The 16,887-nt window shown below is 35.1% G+C and overlaps 1 long non-coding RNA gene across 6 annotated transcripts; it reads right to left on the bottom strand.

The window, feature by feature from the left end:
- Positions 1-9,375: 9,375 nt before the first annotated feature.
- Positions 9,376-16,604, bottom strand: LOC137250140 (uncharacterized). Of its 6 annotated transcripts, XR_010952774.1 has the most exons (10): positions 15,707-16,604; positions 15,197-15,645; positions 14,907-15,132; positions 14,617-14,846; positions 14,244-14,559; positions 13,903-14,190; positions 13,666-13,844; positions 13,484-13,616; positions 11,059-11,443; positions 9,376-10,999 (listed from the first exon to the last, which is right to left on the bottom strand). It is a non-coding gene; the product is annotated as an uncharacterized lncRNA (long non-coding RNA). The 6 variants fall into 6 exon arrangements; XR_010952777.1 differs by lacking the exon at positions 15,707-16,604 and having other exon boundaries at positions 13,666-13,834; positions 15,197-15,698; XR_010952775.1 differs by lacking the exon at positions 15,707-16,604 and having other exon boundaries at positions 13,484-13,601; positions 15,197-15,698.
- Between the last annotated feature and the right edge of the window lie 283 nt (positions 16,605-16,887).

Raw genomic sequence — 16,887 nt, forward strand, 5'->3', positions numbered from 1 at the left:
TTTATTCAGTCTATAAATTTCACTTTCAGACAATGTATGTATATACAAAGAAACATTAAAAACTAAAAATAAATATACATACAAACAGTGGCTCCGAAATCTATAATAGAAGCCACCTAAACAAAATTTGCAAAAGTTACAGAGAGTTAATCAAACTTTGAAAAACGGACATCAAAGTTTGCACCTTTTTTGGCAGAGTGTCTAGCAAATTTTTGAGTACGCAGTTTTGTAGCCCAATCAATTTCAAAATAATAATGTAAATGCTAGAACGACTAAAAAGTTTATCTGAATTTTCAGAACTTTTTTGTAGATGCTGTTCAACATTTTCTTCCATACAAAAGAAAATTTTTCTCATGCGTTGTATGGAAGAAATTTCTCAACAGCCTCTACAAAAAAATTCTGAAAATTCAGATAAACTTTTTAGTCGTTCTAGCATTTACACCATTATTCTGAAATTGATTGGGCTACAAAACTGCGTACTCAAAAATTTGCTAGACCCTCTGCCAAAAAAGGTGCAAACTTTGATGTCCGTTTTTCAAAGTTTGATTAACTCTCTGTAACTTTTGCAAATTTGGTTTAGGTGGCTTCTATTATAGATTTAGCTATATTTTGCAAATTAGAGTGCCTTTTTGTTATGCAAATTATACAGCCTTCCTGTGATGCATTTTAATCGAGATTTTGATACAATATAGAATATTTAATGGTTCATCTAATGACCTGATTAGATCAAAGTTTAAAAAATGGCACACTCACGCTTCTGGCAATCAAGTGACGATATGTACAGTGTGCGCCAAAACTAAAGCACCGAAGTCTCTGTTGCTTTTGGTTAAGTAAAATCTTAAATGCAAGTTCTTAATTCAATGGGGCGTATACTCTAAATTAGTTGCAACTTTTTTGACAGATAGCCCATTGGAAGTTTTGTCAAAAAGCTACAACTAACTTTAAGTACCCTCTTAATTCTGACTATGAATATGCCCCAATATTTTGCTTTTATTTGTGAAGACCACATCGACGGCTGAGTGGAACATCACCGTATTTCAAAACATTTTTCGAAAATTCCCTTTCTCAGAAATTGTTTCACGAGCGCCTTAAATTAGAACTTGTCTCAAAAATGTCCTATTTCAAAACTTGGTTCAAGAACGTCCTATCTCAGAATGAGTTTCAGAAACGCCCTATCTCAGCTGCAAGTGTATATAGTTTTCGTTCAAATATGACCTTTTGTAAACTCATTCTAAGACACGGCGTTTTGGAACTAAGTTATAAAATAGGGCGTTTTAGGAAAAAATTCTAAGTTAAGGCGTTCGTGAAACAATTTCTGAGAAAGGGCTTTTTTTTTTAAATGTTTTGAAACAGGGTGATCTTCCACTCAGCCGTCGATATACTAAACATTTATATATTATATTGAGTATATGTTCTTCCTTAATAAAAGAGACTTAACATCCTAGAACTTATAATTTGACTTTTGTTGAGCTATGTAGATGTTCTGAAAGGAATTTCGGTGCTTTATTTATGTCGCACACTATATATCATAAATTTCACCAACAGACTTTAATATTTACTCTTGGAGAGCTTATTAATAATACAATACAATAAATAATAATAAAGGCATGCTTTCAATAAGCGCCTATAAACTTGCCCTCTTATCCATAAAAAAATAAAATAGGTTTATTAAGCTCTTATAATTGGAAATTTGTATGGAAATGTCATTTTAAAATGCTTTATAAACCTCCAATATTTTATATGAATAATGGGATTAAATAAATATACCCCCTTATACATAAAAAATCATGAGGGTTTATAAAGATTTTTAAAATGACATTTCCATACAAATTTCCAATTATAAGAGCTTAATAAACCTATTTTCTTTTTTATGAATAAGGGGTATAATTTATAACAAACATAAAATAACATTTCTTTTTATGTAATAATATATTGGGTAATATGAACAAAAGAGTTTGCTAATAGACTTCAATATTTGGACGCTTTAAGAGCTTATTAAATTCATTAAATGTATACTTTCAATAAGGGCCTGTATTAGGCTAAGGCGATTTGGCAATTTATACCGTGCCGTCGAAATTATAGTTCCTCATGTTCGTACGAACCAAAAATTTAATGTTGTTATAAAAAAAATTAAAAACTTAGAAGGAATCATTCGCAAATCTAAATCTTTTCCATTTTGAATTCAGAAAACGTCAACTGAATTTCAGAATAGGTAATTGGATTTCAGAATAGGCAATTGAAATTCAGAATGTGTGAAGTGGATTTCAAAAATAGACAATTCAATTTCGGAAGGCATCAATTGGATTTCAGATATCAAACAATTTATTACGCAAAGTTGGAAAATAATTTTTAAGTTAAAGACATTTCATAAATTCATTTAAATGTAAAATGGTTCGAAAGTTATTTTCTGAAATCCACTTGACGATTTCTGAAATCCAATTCACATATTCTGAATTCCAATTACATAGTCTGAAATCAAATTAACATATTCTGAAATCCAGATAACTATTCTTAATACAAATGACACATTTTGAAATTCAATTAACTATTCTGAAAGGTGTAGTTGACCGATCAATTATGTACCTATTAATTTGGCAATGAGTGTATGTTGTAGACCAATTTTTTGTTCGTACCAACATAAGGAATCATAATTCAGACGGCGCGGTCTAGCCTGCTTACTTAAATATAATTTATAACAATTTTTCATGAGGACGATATGTGATCACAGGTGGTGCACTGACGTACAGACCAATTTATTCTGTGGTCTGGCTGGATTTGTGTTCCACGTTTTCTGTAGAAGGATACTGTTTATGTGAAGACACATGTCATCTCCGACAGAACGTGGCAGCTTATTTAGCAGCCAGTCAAAAGTCGATAATGCCTGGGCGTATGGGGATTTCTTACGATCCTCCAAAAACTCCTCTTGCTTTTTTAAAATTCTATTGAAGCGCCCCCACTTCTCATCTGGACTTTGAGATAACGTATACGGTTTCGAACGCTTTGGATTCTGTAAATACAAAATGATAGGTCTATTTATATATTTTATTTATTTATTATTTATAGAACGTCATGCTGTTGCGCATATTGCCAGACATCAACGCAGAATGTGATGCTGGTGCAAATGCGCAATATTGCTGTCGATATTACCATCTGCACCCATTCTCACATAGTCGTATTGGGAATCGTTGTCACTAATTTGCGTGCTGTTCAAGTCCTCTGATGGATCTAAGGGAGATTGGCTTCATTCCTCACTGAAATTCGATGAAGATGTAAATGTCCTGCAAGGGAGTACATGTACAACGTTAACATTTTTTCAAGTATACACACAGAATTCATGACAATGGATCAAACTTCAAAAAATTTTTTTTTATCAAAACTTGAATTTTTTTATCCGAATTTCAAAAAATTTTTCGAATATGCAGTTTTGTAATGTCCAAGTTAGAAGTTTCTCAGAAGTTTCCCCGAATTCTCAGAACTTTTTTTGTAGACAGTGTTGGTTATTTTCTTAAAAAAAATATAAATATTTCGTTTTTTATTCGATATTCAAAAGTTTCATTTCGTTGATATCAAAGTAAAAAAAAATTGATTTTTAGAGTTTGAGTATGTTTTTCCATACAAAAAACGCTCAAAAAATTACTAAAAAATTCTAAGTTTTTGATTTTGTTTCTGATGCCAACATAACGAATTTAAAAAAATTTTTTTTGACTTCGTTGTCGAAAAAAAATATTTGTTTATTTCGTTGTGCAGCCTTGTTTTCTTCCATACAACTCATGCACAAAAAGTGATTTTTCAATCAAAACATATGGAAAAAATACTCAACACTCTCGACAAAAAAAAATTCTGAAATTTCGGGGAAACTTATGAGGTACTTCTAACTTACACATCTATCTATATATATAAAAATCAAATTATGTATGTATGTACATATGTAGGTATGGATCGAGTTGCGTCCTAAACGTATCGACCGATCACAACCAAATTTGCACAACCCACTAGAAACCTTCCAAGGATGGTCATAGGCTAAAAATAATATCGATATATAAAAGGGGCGTGGCACCTCCCATGCTAAATGAATATTTAGTACTACATAACTCTGAATATATTCATGCTAGAACATTGAAATTCAGTAAGGAGTTATATGAGGTCAATCCCCAACACAAAAAAAATGTGGGGAGGGGGAGAAGGTCATCGGGAAGTTAGTTAAAAGTGGATTGCAAAATTACCTTCGTTTTTGTGAAACGTTTGGCAACAATACCATTTCCCCGGCATACTCCCAATATAGCCGCATCCAACGCAGCGCCGCCGCTACTGCCACTCTTTTGCCGCTTGGATGCTCTGGCGTGGTAGCGATAGCTTTCCCGAAGGCTGGTCCACGCGTCTTTGCTTTCAATTACTAATGTAAATAACACATATAATTAAATGTGATACTTTGCATTTGCTCACAATTGTTAAAACATGTCCAAAAATGTCGCGAGAGGTATATAAAGATACGTTTTGACTTCCGTACCAATAACACACTTGCAGTTTTCTTGTGCGTACACGAACCAAATGGAAATTACAGAAAATTTCCAACTTTGCTTGCAAATACCTATTTATAAAAGACAAAACGCGTTTTTTGACACTCCTCCATATATTTTTGGACGTGGTTTAACAGTTTTGAGCTAAAGTAAATAATTACCAATTAAAATACACAAATATGGTAATTGTTAACTTTAGCTCACAACTGCAAAAACCCGACCAAAAATATCGGGAGAGGTGTCAAAAGACGAGTTTTGATCCCAGGACCACGACTCCGAGAGCGGAAACTCAAACTTTATTTCTGTCAAAAGTTATTTCCAAAAAAACCGAAAAATGGCCCCGGAGCGCTCCGAAACCGGGGGTGGGATCCATAGTTTTCTTGCGCAGAACACCTATCTGCATTGGCGGCCTTCGGCCACGCTTATAAAAAATTACGCTGGGTGGGTCCAACACCGGTTTGGAGACCAAAACTATATCCGCGCAACACACTTTTACCCACAGTTTTTCTTGTGGGTACTACAAAATCATCAAAATAACAACCACATGACAATTTTCAATTTTGTTTGCAAATATCGGTAATAGTCTAGTTGAGGGGTCGACTGCTAATACGCTACGACGCGTCTTGACATCAGTATTAATAATCCGAAGGCGGAAAATAAAAATTTCAACTCGTTAAAAAGATATTAACGAAAAACCGAAAAAAGACTCGCGGGTACCCCCGAAACCGGGGGCGGGATCCATAGTATTTTTGCGCAGAACACCTTTCTGCGTTGGCGGCCTTCGGCCGCGCTTATAAAAAATAACCCTGGGCTACGCCATGCCAAGTCCGATTGTGTGGTATAACCGTGGCTACCGCCACGGTGATGCACAATTTTTTTTGGGGGTACTAACACAACAACAACCACATGAAAATCGCAAACTTCAACTGCAAATATCTCCGGACAGACAAAATTTTTCTTTTCCGTTTTCCGATTATTGTTCTCTTAATACGCGTCTTTTGACACTTCTCTCGATATTTTTTGACGCGTATTAGCAGTCGACCCCTCAACTAGACGTATTACCCAAATATCTCCGAAACGAAATAAAATTTTGAATTTCCGCCTTCGGATTCGTGATCCTGGATGCAAAGCGCGTCTTTTCACTCCTCTCCCGATGGACGAGTTTTAGCAGTTGTGAGCTAAAGTAAACAATTACCACAAATATACATACAAAAAGTTTTATTAACATACCTTCTTTCCCAAGGGAGCTACTTAAGTGGACCCAGGCCTGATCCACTGCATTTTTGTTGCAATGCAATGGATCAGACCACTCTTTCACTTCCCTTATCAGAGCCCGTTTCTCCTCCGCCGTGAAATTTAATACTTTTTGCGTTTTGGTGCTGCAGCAATATTTATTTCCAATTCTGAAATAAAATAATAATTATTTATTGCAGAAAAATTAAAAAACCATTTGCTTACCTAATTTTTCCAGTTGTTTACCTTTTTTTCTTCAAGAAATATATGGCACTTGACATATTTCTTGCGGAAACCGGTGTTGCCGTATGTAAATTTAATGGAAAAATAGTAGTGAAGTATCGTACTAAATTTCTTGTAAACTGCGTACTACTTCAAGAAAATTTACCACAAGGAATTTTCTTGAGCATTTCTTGAGCGTTTTTATATGGAATTTTTACTTTCTTGTGATCTGGTTACCACGCTTTAGAAAAGATTTTAATTGGAAAACAAAAAACAATTAAGCGAGTTTATTTATTATTAAAGTACTTAATTCTTTTTTATATGAACTGTATTAATATAAGTTCCAATTTCATGTACATATATAATGATATTGAAAATAATAAATATTGAAAATTCAATTTTTTTGGTTCATATTTTATTCTTCATATGGCTGCTCCAGGTAAAGTAAATCGGCAGGTAAAATTCAAGTTATATGGCGGTTATATAAATGGTAAAACCGCAGTAAAATTTATTGTCAAAAGACTGGAAAATGTAGAGTAAAATGACCGAAGAAATGACCGCCATTTGACGAGCATTGTGACGTGAGTGAGCAGAACAGTGCTATGCTCATATCCCATAAGTGGGAGCGGAATGCACGATCACATTAATAGGAACGAAACGGAAAATTTGGTCACAAATGTGCATCCAATGCAAATACCCACAGTATATGAGTGAATCGAATGCACCTAATTGTCAGCCTAACGGATAGAATACATATTCATCAAATCGAAAATATTTCACCAAACGAACTGGGTCTGAATACTGAAACAGTACACATATTCAAAATCGATGAGAAGGCTGTGATGATGGTATAGGGTGAGTTGTTGAATAACATACGAAAACCACTTTAACCCATATATATATTTGCATTACAGCTAAAGCTTTACAAACAGCAAAAATTGCTGGCGCCAAGCAATTGGAAAAGGCAGTGAAGCATTCATCACACTGTACGGATGGTGCAAAGTTAGAAACTGCTGTTGTAACTGCAGCCACCGACACAACGGTCATCTCTACTTCGCCGAGTAGCGGCTCGTCCGACTATCTATCGAAGACAGTATAATCATATCATTTGCCAAGACAGGTTAGCGATGTGCTTGCACAGGAAAAGATTTCAATTGGAAAACAAAAACCAACTAAGAGAGTTGTTTATGTTATTATTAAGGTACTTACTTTTCTTTATATCAACTGTATTAATTTAAGATGCAATTTCATGTGCATATATAATAAGGGATGTCGTGATACGATTGCTGTCGCAATTAGATTTGAAACCAATCAATACTCCTGCTAAGGGTTGGAGAATTATTGCTTGAATGATTAGATTTAGAACAATAATAAGTCTGACTCAATTACTAGTCGTACATTTTTAAGTTCATCAATTACGACAGCAATCGGTTTCCACGACTCCTTTGAATATTCTTGATCTGAAAAAAGAGTAAACCTAATCTGAATTTCTACTAAGCTTTAAGTTGTAGATTATTCAAATAATTGGAGTTTTTTCTAAAGCTTAAAATTATTTTATGCTCGCTTAGAAAAGATTTCAATTGGAAAACAAAAACCAATTAAGCGAGTTTATTTATTATTAAAATACTTACTTTTCTTTATATCAACTGTATCAATTTAAGTTGCAAATTCATGTACATATATAATAAGGTATGACGTGATCCTATTGCTGTCGGAATTAGACTTGAAACCAATCAATACTCCTGCTAGGAGTTGCAGAATTATTGCTTGAATTGAATATGCTTGATCTGAAAAAGGAGTAAACCTAATCTGAATTTCTACTAAGATTTAAGTTGTAGATTATTCAAATAATTGGAGTTTTTTCAAAAGCTTAAAATTATTTTCTGTTCGCTTGGAAAAGATTTCAATTGGAAAACGAAAACCAGTTTATTATTAAAATACTTACTTTTCTTTATATTTCAATTTCTACTAAGCTTTAAGTTGTAGATTATTCAAATAATTGGAGTTTTTTCTAAAGCTTAAAATTATTTTCTGTTCGCTTGGAAAATATTTCAATTGGAAAACGAAAACCAGTTTATTATTAAAATACTTACTTTTCTTTATATGAACTGTATTAATTTAAGTTACAATTTCATGTACATATATAATAAAGTATGTCGTGGTACGATTGCTATTGGAATTAGATTTGAAACCAATCAATACTTCTGCTAAGGGTTGCAGAATTATAGCTGGAATGATTAGATTTAGAACAATAATAATTCAGACTCAATTACTAGTCGTACATTTTTAAGTTCACCAATTACGACAGCAATCTGATTCCACGACACCTTTGAATATTCTTGATCTGAAAAAAAACTAAACCTAATCTGAATTTCTACTAAGCTTTAAGTTGTAGATTGTTCAAATAATTGGAGTTTTTTCTAAAGCTTAAAATTATTTTCTGCTCGCTTAGAAAAGATTTGAGTCGGAAAACAAAAACCAATTAAGCGAGTTTATTTATTATTAAAGTACTTACTTCTTTTTTATATGAACTGTATTAATATAAGTTCCAATTTCATGTACATATATAATGATATTGAAAATAATAAATATTGAAAATTCAATTTTTTTGGTTTATATTTTGTTCTTCATATGGCTGCTCCAGGTAAAGTAAATCGGCAGGTAAAATCCAAGTTATATGGCGGTTATATAAATGGTAAAACCGCAGTAAAATTTATTGTCAAAAGACTGGAAAATGTAGAGTGAAATGACCGAAGAAATGACCCCCATTTGACGATCATTGTGACGTGAGTGAGCAGAACAGTGCTATGCTCATATCCCATAACTGGGAGCGGAATGCACGATCACATTAATAGGAACGAAACGGAAAATTTGGTCACAAATGTGCATCGCCCCATGCAAAATTGGCTATGAATATAACTGCTGCAGAAAGTCACAATGACCGTAAAATGGCTAGTCAAAAGACGTGGAGCATTTTTGCAGGGTATCTTACTGTCAGCTGCCTGGCAGGATGTTCAATATGGCTACCCTGCAAAAACGCTCCACGTCATTTTACTAGTCATTTTACGGGCATTGTGACTTTCTGCAGCGGTTATATTCATAGTCATTTTTGCATGGGCGGATTAGGTTTTGTGACCAAATTTTCCGTTTCGTTCCTATTAATGTGATAGTGCATTCCGCTCCAACCTATAGGATGTGAGCATAGTACTGTGCTGCTCACACACGTCACAATGCTCGTCAAATGGCGGTCATTTTTCCGTTATTTCACTCTACATTTTCGAGTCATTTGACAATCAATTTTACTGCGGTTTTACCATTTATATAACCGCCATATAACGTGAATTTTACCTGCAGATTTACTCTACCTGGAGCAGCCATATGAATAAAATATGAACCAAAAAAATTGAATTTTCAATATTTATTATTTTCAATATTATTATATATGTACATGAAATTGGAACTTATATTAATCCAGTTCATATAAAACAGAAGAACTTTAATAATAAATAAACTCGCTCAATTGGTTTTTGTTTTCCAATTGAAATCTCTTCTAAGCGAGCAAAAAAATAATATTAAGCTTTAGAAAAAACTCCAATTATTTGAATGATCTACAACTTAAAGCTTAGTATAAATTCAGATCAAAAATATTCAATGGTGTCGTGGAATCCGATTGCTCTCGTAATTGAAGAACTTAAAAATGTACGACCATTAATTGAGTCAGACTTATTATTGTTCTAAATCTAATCATTCAAGCAATAATTCTGCAACCCTTAGCAGGAGTATTGATTGGTTTCAAATCTAATTCCGACAGCAATCGTATCACGACATCCCTTATTATATATGCACATGAAATTGTAACTTAAATTAATACAGTTCATATAAAGAAAAGTAAGTATTTTAATAACAAATAAACTCGCTTAATTGGTTTTCGTTTTCCAATTGAAATCTTCTCCAAGCGAACAGAAAATAATTTTAAGCTTTAGAAAAAACTGCAATTATTTGAATCAATTTAAATCTACAACTTAAAGCTAATTAGAAATTCAGAATAGATTTACTCTTTTTTTTCAGATCAAGAATATTCAAAGGTGTCGTGGAATCCGATTGCTGTCGTAATTGATGAACTTAAAAATGTACGACTAGTAATTGAGTCAGACTTATTATTGTTCTAAATCTAATCATTCAAGTAATAATTCTGCAACCCATAGCAGGAGTATTGATTGGTTTCAAATCTAATTCCGACAGCAATCGTATCACATCCCTTATTATATATGTACGTGATATTGCAACTTAAATTAATACAATTGATATAAAGAAAAGTAAGTACTTTAATAATAACATAAACTCTCTTAATTGGTTTTTGTTTTCCAATTGAAATCTTTTCTAAGCGAGCAGAAAATAATTTTAAGCTTTAGAAAAAACTCCAATTATTTGAATAATCTACAACTTAAAGCTTAGTAGAAATTCAGATTAGGTTTACTCTTTTTTCAGATCAAGAATATTCAAAGGTGTCGTGGAATCCGATTGCTGTCATAATTGATGAACTTAAAAATGTACGACTTGTAATTAAGTCAGACTTATTATTGTTCTAAATCTAATTATTCAAACAATAATTTTACAAACCATAACAGGAGTATTGATTGGTTTCAAATCTAATTCCGACAGCAATCGTATCACATCCCTTATTATATATGTACGTGATATTGCAACTTAAATTAATACTGTTGATATAAAGAAAAGTAAATACTTTAATAATAAATCAACTCTCTTAATTGATTTTTGTTTTCCAATTGAAATCATTTCCTGTGCATGCACATCGCTAACCTGTGTTGGCAAAAGATATGATTATACTGTCTTCGATAGATAGTCGGACGAGCCGCTACTCGGCGAAGTAGAGATGACCGTTGTGTCGGTGGCAGCTGTTACAACAGCAGTTTCTAACTTTACACCATCCGTACGGTGTGATGAAAGCTTCACTGCCTTTTCCAATTGCTTGGCGCCAGCAATTTTTGCTGTTTGTAACGCTTTAGCTGTAATGCAAATATATAGATGGGTTAAAGTGGTTTTCGTATGTTATTCAACAACTCACCCTATACCATCATCACAGCCTCCTCATCGATTTTGAATATGTGTACTGTTTCAGTATTCAGACCCAGTTCGTTTGGTGCAATATTTTCGATTTGATGAATATGTATGCTATCCGTTAGGCATACAATTAGGTGCAATCGATTCATTCATATACTGTGGGTATTTGAGCGGGAGACGCAATGGCAGATATTTTGATTCTTTTTGAAGTGTAACATTTGTAAACAGTTGGGTTTCTCTGCTGTCACCATCACCACTAGAGAGCTATTTAAGAAACGCTCGACCAAGATAATATGTGAGATTTACATGCATAGATTTCTTCCACCTTTTCACAGTTATTGATGGAGAAAATGCGAAAGCCATATTTACCATCCAATACCGAAATAGAACTGTAGAGGAAGAAACATTTTATAAAATTTAATAAAATCAAAAAATGATAGTTGTGCTAAAATGGGGTAACGTATTGTATGTTAAAGTATAGCGAAGTCTCAGCGGCTTTGTCCTGGTGAAAATTGAGTTTGAATAGGTTTTATTCTTCATTCTTAGAAACATGTACGAAGGTACCTGGTAAGATATTAAAAATCCTCAACGCTTTTTTTGCTATAACTTAAAAAAATCATATTCAAACTTCTGCTTAACTTCTACATATCAATAGCTACCTTTACCACCAGGAGTCACTATTGCTTCTACGCCTATGCTATTGTTTCCTACATCGATGAGCTTTGTAATAAAGTAAACAGCTATCTCCCCAATCTCTCCAGTTTTGTCGCCTCGCGAAACCTGATATTGTCACCAACCAAATCATCGGTGACCTTATTTAAAACATGACCGCGCCAAATGTCGACCATATGGCATTACCCTACCGACTGTCTTACACCCTAAAATTTTGGGTGTGACTTTCGATCAGGATCTACATCTTGGAGAGCATGCACTAGCAATTGTAACGAAAATCGTCGTTGGTGTGAGGTCTTAGCCGATCTCCAGATCTGTAGAAAAGGAGCTTATTAGCTTAATGCTTAAGATGATGCGGGAATAACCAAGTAAGCTCCTTCCAACCTTTGATTCAGGGGATGGTATAATGGTATGAAGATGATGGCTAGAGGAGGACGACGACGTCACGATGAAGGTGCTGGAGGGGTACAAGCAGCCCATTGGTACTGCGAGTCATACAGATAAACCTCCAACACAGTAAAGTGGCGTCGAGCGAACTCCTCCTCCTAACGCGCTGATCCAGGAGCCGTGGCTTCCATCGGGAGGAAAGGTTTCTGGACTTAGCGCGCGCGGATTTGGCGTTTACTATGCGCAAACGGAAGGACGGGTGCGAGCTGTAGTAATGGTAAGGAAACAGCTGCATTCATATATGCTGCCTAATTACACTACTGAGGACCTCGTAGTGGTGGTGAAATCGCCGCGCTCATATGGTACATGTCCGGCCATGCTACAAGTTTCAAGTAGGGCGGTCGTGGGATGGCTTAAAATAATATTCGATGGGTGCATAAACTGAATCATGTACCGCACTCTTGGAGAACTGCTCGTGTAGCTTTCCTACCAAAGGCGGGGAATATCGGTCACGTGTATCCCAAAGATTATAGACCCATAATTTCTGCTCAAAACCTTTGAGAGGCTGATAGATGTGTACATAAAGTCGAACGTAGATGAAAAGCTGCTCTCCACAACACAACAGGCGTACACCAAAGGCAAGTCAGTAGACACCGCATTGCATAGGGTGGTAATAAGCATAGAAAAAGCCCTGGAATATAAGGAATATGCTCTAGAAGTCTTCTTAAGCATTGCCGGGGCTTTCTAAATGGGCGATTATTGATGGTCTTAATTACGTTAAAGTACATCCAGCCTTACCCAGATGGATCGACTGCATGTTAAACTGCAGTAAGATTACATCACAATGGGGATTGTACGCGGCCACGAAATTAGTGGACAGGGGCACTCCGGGTGCTATCACCTCTGCTGTGGACGCTGGTCATTAAGCAACTGCTTAGGGGATTCTACGAGGGACCAGAAAAACTTACGGTTTACGCAGATGACGTTGCATATGGTCTTGTTTACAAAGAGGTACAAGGTCCCTAATTGGACCAGGCCTCAGTTAGGAGGGGCGACCCTACGGGGAAACCTTGCACAAAATATCTAGGAATGATCCTAGACAGTAAGCTGTCATGGAAGCTCAACGTGGAGGAGAGGGTGAGGAAGGCTTAAACGGCACTTTATGCATGTAAAAGAATGCAAAAGAACCGGCATATACGATCAGAAGGAACTCGATGACGATGCCTCAAAACTAACAACCAAAAGCAAAAATTATCATTTCAATGACACAAATTTTATAGTTTTTTCTTCCGGAGTTGGACACAATCTTTTCATAATTTTACTTAACAATTTAAGATTAGAAATTTTTTTCAATTTGTATTTTGACTTACCAGCAACAACAGAATCATTTTTAATTGTACGCCGCACAATCATTATAGCATCATGTAACGAAGCTCAGTTTCTTTCAAAAATTGTTCGGCACCGCCACGTAAAATCAATGTATATGTTCTAGCATTAACGCAACTAATTATAAACTATAAAAATGAAGTTAATGTCAAACCCACTATCAAACCTTGGAAAATGTTGAAATGTTCACCACCAACTTGACGTTCTTCAAAGTAATCACATTGACCCAAAACACTTGAATTAATATCATTAGCTGTAGTCATAACAGCTCCACCACAAGCTTTCATTGTAAGTTTCAAATCTTCTTCTGGTACACTAACAGAACATTTCACGATCTGCAAAATACTGTGTACCAACATCACCAATTGGTATTTAGAAAACACAACATTGGCGCCTTACTTACCTATTTTATTGTACAGGAGACGCCATTCAGCATTAACAATTTTCTGATACTCTTGGACATTGGAGACCATTGCTGTGGCAGAGCATTTTTCCAATAAAGCACTTTGTTGTTCCTTTGATTGGCGCTTCCACATGTACAGCCATGCCATATTTTGGTCATGCATAATTATAATGCTTTACGTATAGCTTTAATGATGATACGTGCATGCACGCCTTCCTCAACATATGGTTTAACTTGTTTTAAGATTTCACCTGCTTAAAGTACTACTGAAGTGGTGCCATCGCCGACCTGATAAGAGAAACATTTTTATTCTACACATTCTAATATAACAAAAAACTTACCTCAGCATTTTGAAATTTGGCGATGTCTACTAGAGTTTTACGGCTGGATTCACAATATCCAATAGTTTCATAATGGTTGCCCATCATTTGAAATTGTGGCCTTACCACTGGAATCAACAATATGCTTGTCCATACTACGTGAACCCAATTGAATGCGAGGCATTGATGCGGATATGAGTTGAGGTTTACCATGAGAGCTATCGGTACCCAAGCATTTTTTACACAAATACTCATGTACCCAATACAAGTTCAGGACGTTCATATTTATTGACACGCTGTCCGGTATGGCCCAAATGTTGGAAATATGCAGTTGGCACTGTTGACAAAAAATATGGATCAATGAACACAAGTAAAAGTGAAAGAATTTTTTTACCATCTCTTGTTACTTTACACATTAGACATTGGAAACGACGACCAGCATCTACAAGTTGCTATTGAGCCTTGCAACGATTAGATCTAATTGCACCTAATTCACCAAAATTTACAATGGGTGGCTCATATTCACCCTCATCCGTTCGTGCCATTGGTGAGGCGGTAAGTGTAATGGACAAAGCTGTTGTTTTTAATAAATCAGCTGTTGCAGATATGCAATACAAAGACGACCTGCAAAGAAGAAAGATCAATGTAATTGCCAAACAAAACATTAATTTCGATTATCGATACCTAACGTAACGTGGCAAGGAGTTACCCTGATCTTCTACCACATATTTTGTGGTCACCAATGGTGGTAATAAACCCTGTTCATTAGTAATAAAAGCACCACCAGCGCTATTTTGATTTTCAATGATAACGCTTATCGGATTTGGCATCTGATCGGGACTAAACGGCGTTGGGCTTGATCATACTGTTGCGGCTGTTGATATTTACCAGTAACAGGTGCAGGTGGTTGCTAAAGAAAATAACACAAAAATAATCATCAGCAAATTTGTAAATTATTAGTTGTATTAGCATACATTATAACCAGGACGTCCGGACGTGTCCGGGTATTGGGGGTTGACACGGCTTGGGTGGTTGACTGAGCATTGGCGTCTGTCCAGGTTGTGTTGGTGGCATCATAAAAGCCATCAATAACAAGTGCCAAGAATATATCCGCGGCATACCTGCCGACCAAAATGATTCAAGGGGTTGTGATTGCCAACCTCACCTACCCGTGGCGAATCCTGTATCTAACAATTTGGTGTGAACAATTGGTGCCAGTTAACCATTGTGTTGGCATTAATTAGGCAAAATGCAAAAACTTTTCATCCTCCTCGCGTGACCATTCTGTCTTCTTTAAGCTAGGATCAAGCCATTCGTACCAGCGTGCCTTACATTGCTTGGCAGATTTGCGGTGCAGCAGTGATACAATACGTGACCACTGGTTTTTGCCATATTTCATTACAGCTACTTTGAGGATTTCATCCTGAAAGTTATCAATTTAGTTAATAAACGGCCAAGAGTAACCAGTCGCGTCAAATGCTTACCTCAGTGTTTCTACACACACCACCTTTTATCATTATTCGCGGCATGGTGCTATATAATTGTGAATTCTTTCGATGAGCACACAAATCAAATCAAAAATTTTTGTCGAAATAAACAGCAAAAATCATTGTATATTAAAGACTTTGGGAAAATTTTAGAATAGCACCCCCGAGTTCAGGGTAAAACTTGGTATCAAATGAAAGAGGGAGTTCTCCCGATCACAAATATATATATTTTAAAGTGCGCAAGCTTATAATTTAAAAGTTATTTGTTGTTAAAATTTGCAAATTTAACAAATTTCTATAGAACTTTAAATTACAATTTACACATCTTTCAAAACCTTAATCCACATACATATCTATATAAATTGGCAACGATAAACTTAAATTGCATTTTAGTATATTTCACATTTCATTTTTGCATTGTTTTCACTTATTATAAATGTTTTTATTAAATCAATCGCGCTTTTGCAGCAACATGCACATATATATATATATATATATATATACATATATTTTATTGATGACATTACAAAGCTGTGCTGCCACATATATATACGTATACATATATAAAATTTGTATAGAAATTTGCAAACTTTAACACCAAATTACTTTTAAATTATAAGTTTGCGAGCTTTAAAATATATATATATGTGATCTGGAGAACTCCCTGTTAATTTTAAATATTTCCGGAGATATTCCATTTAAAACTCTCAAAATTGAAAAAATTTTCGACCACCAAATGTTTTGCTGTCTCTGCTGAATTAGAAATGGCGAATTTTTTTGCACGCAAAAATTACGTATTTTGCTATCCCTATAAAAATATTAGGTGCGAGAGAGCACGATACATTGTGGGAAAGCTAAATTTGTCAACATGCTATTTCATTTGAAGAATTTTTCATTCCAAATCGTCACCCCTGTCAAAAATTCGTATGTTTGTGTGCGTTTTTGGTCACACGATTTTTTCAGGGTACTTTTTAGCGTTTTGACAGGGTGTTCAATATGGCGGCGCCTATCTTCAGCGGGTAATAGAAAGAGATACAGAATGAGACAGCGATAGTCAATTACAAATCAGGTGATCCAATCACTTTGAAATTTTGGCGTCTATACAGAAGATATCACACTTTGTTATCATTCACAATGGACAGGATGTTCAATATGGCTACTTTTTAGCGTTTTGACAG

The sequence above is a fragment of the Eurosta solidaginis genome, chromosome 4, assembly GCF_040869045.1.
Source record: "Eurosta solidaginis isolate ZX-2024a chromosome 4, ASM4086904v1, whole genome shotgun sequence".
Taxonomy (NCBI): Eukaryota; Metazoa; Arthropoda; class Insecta; order Diptera; family Tephritidae; genus Eurosta; species Eurosta solidaginis.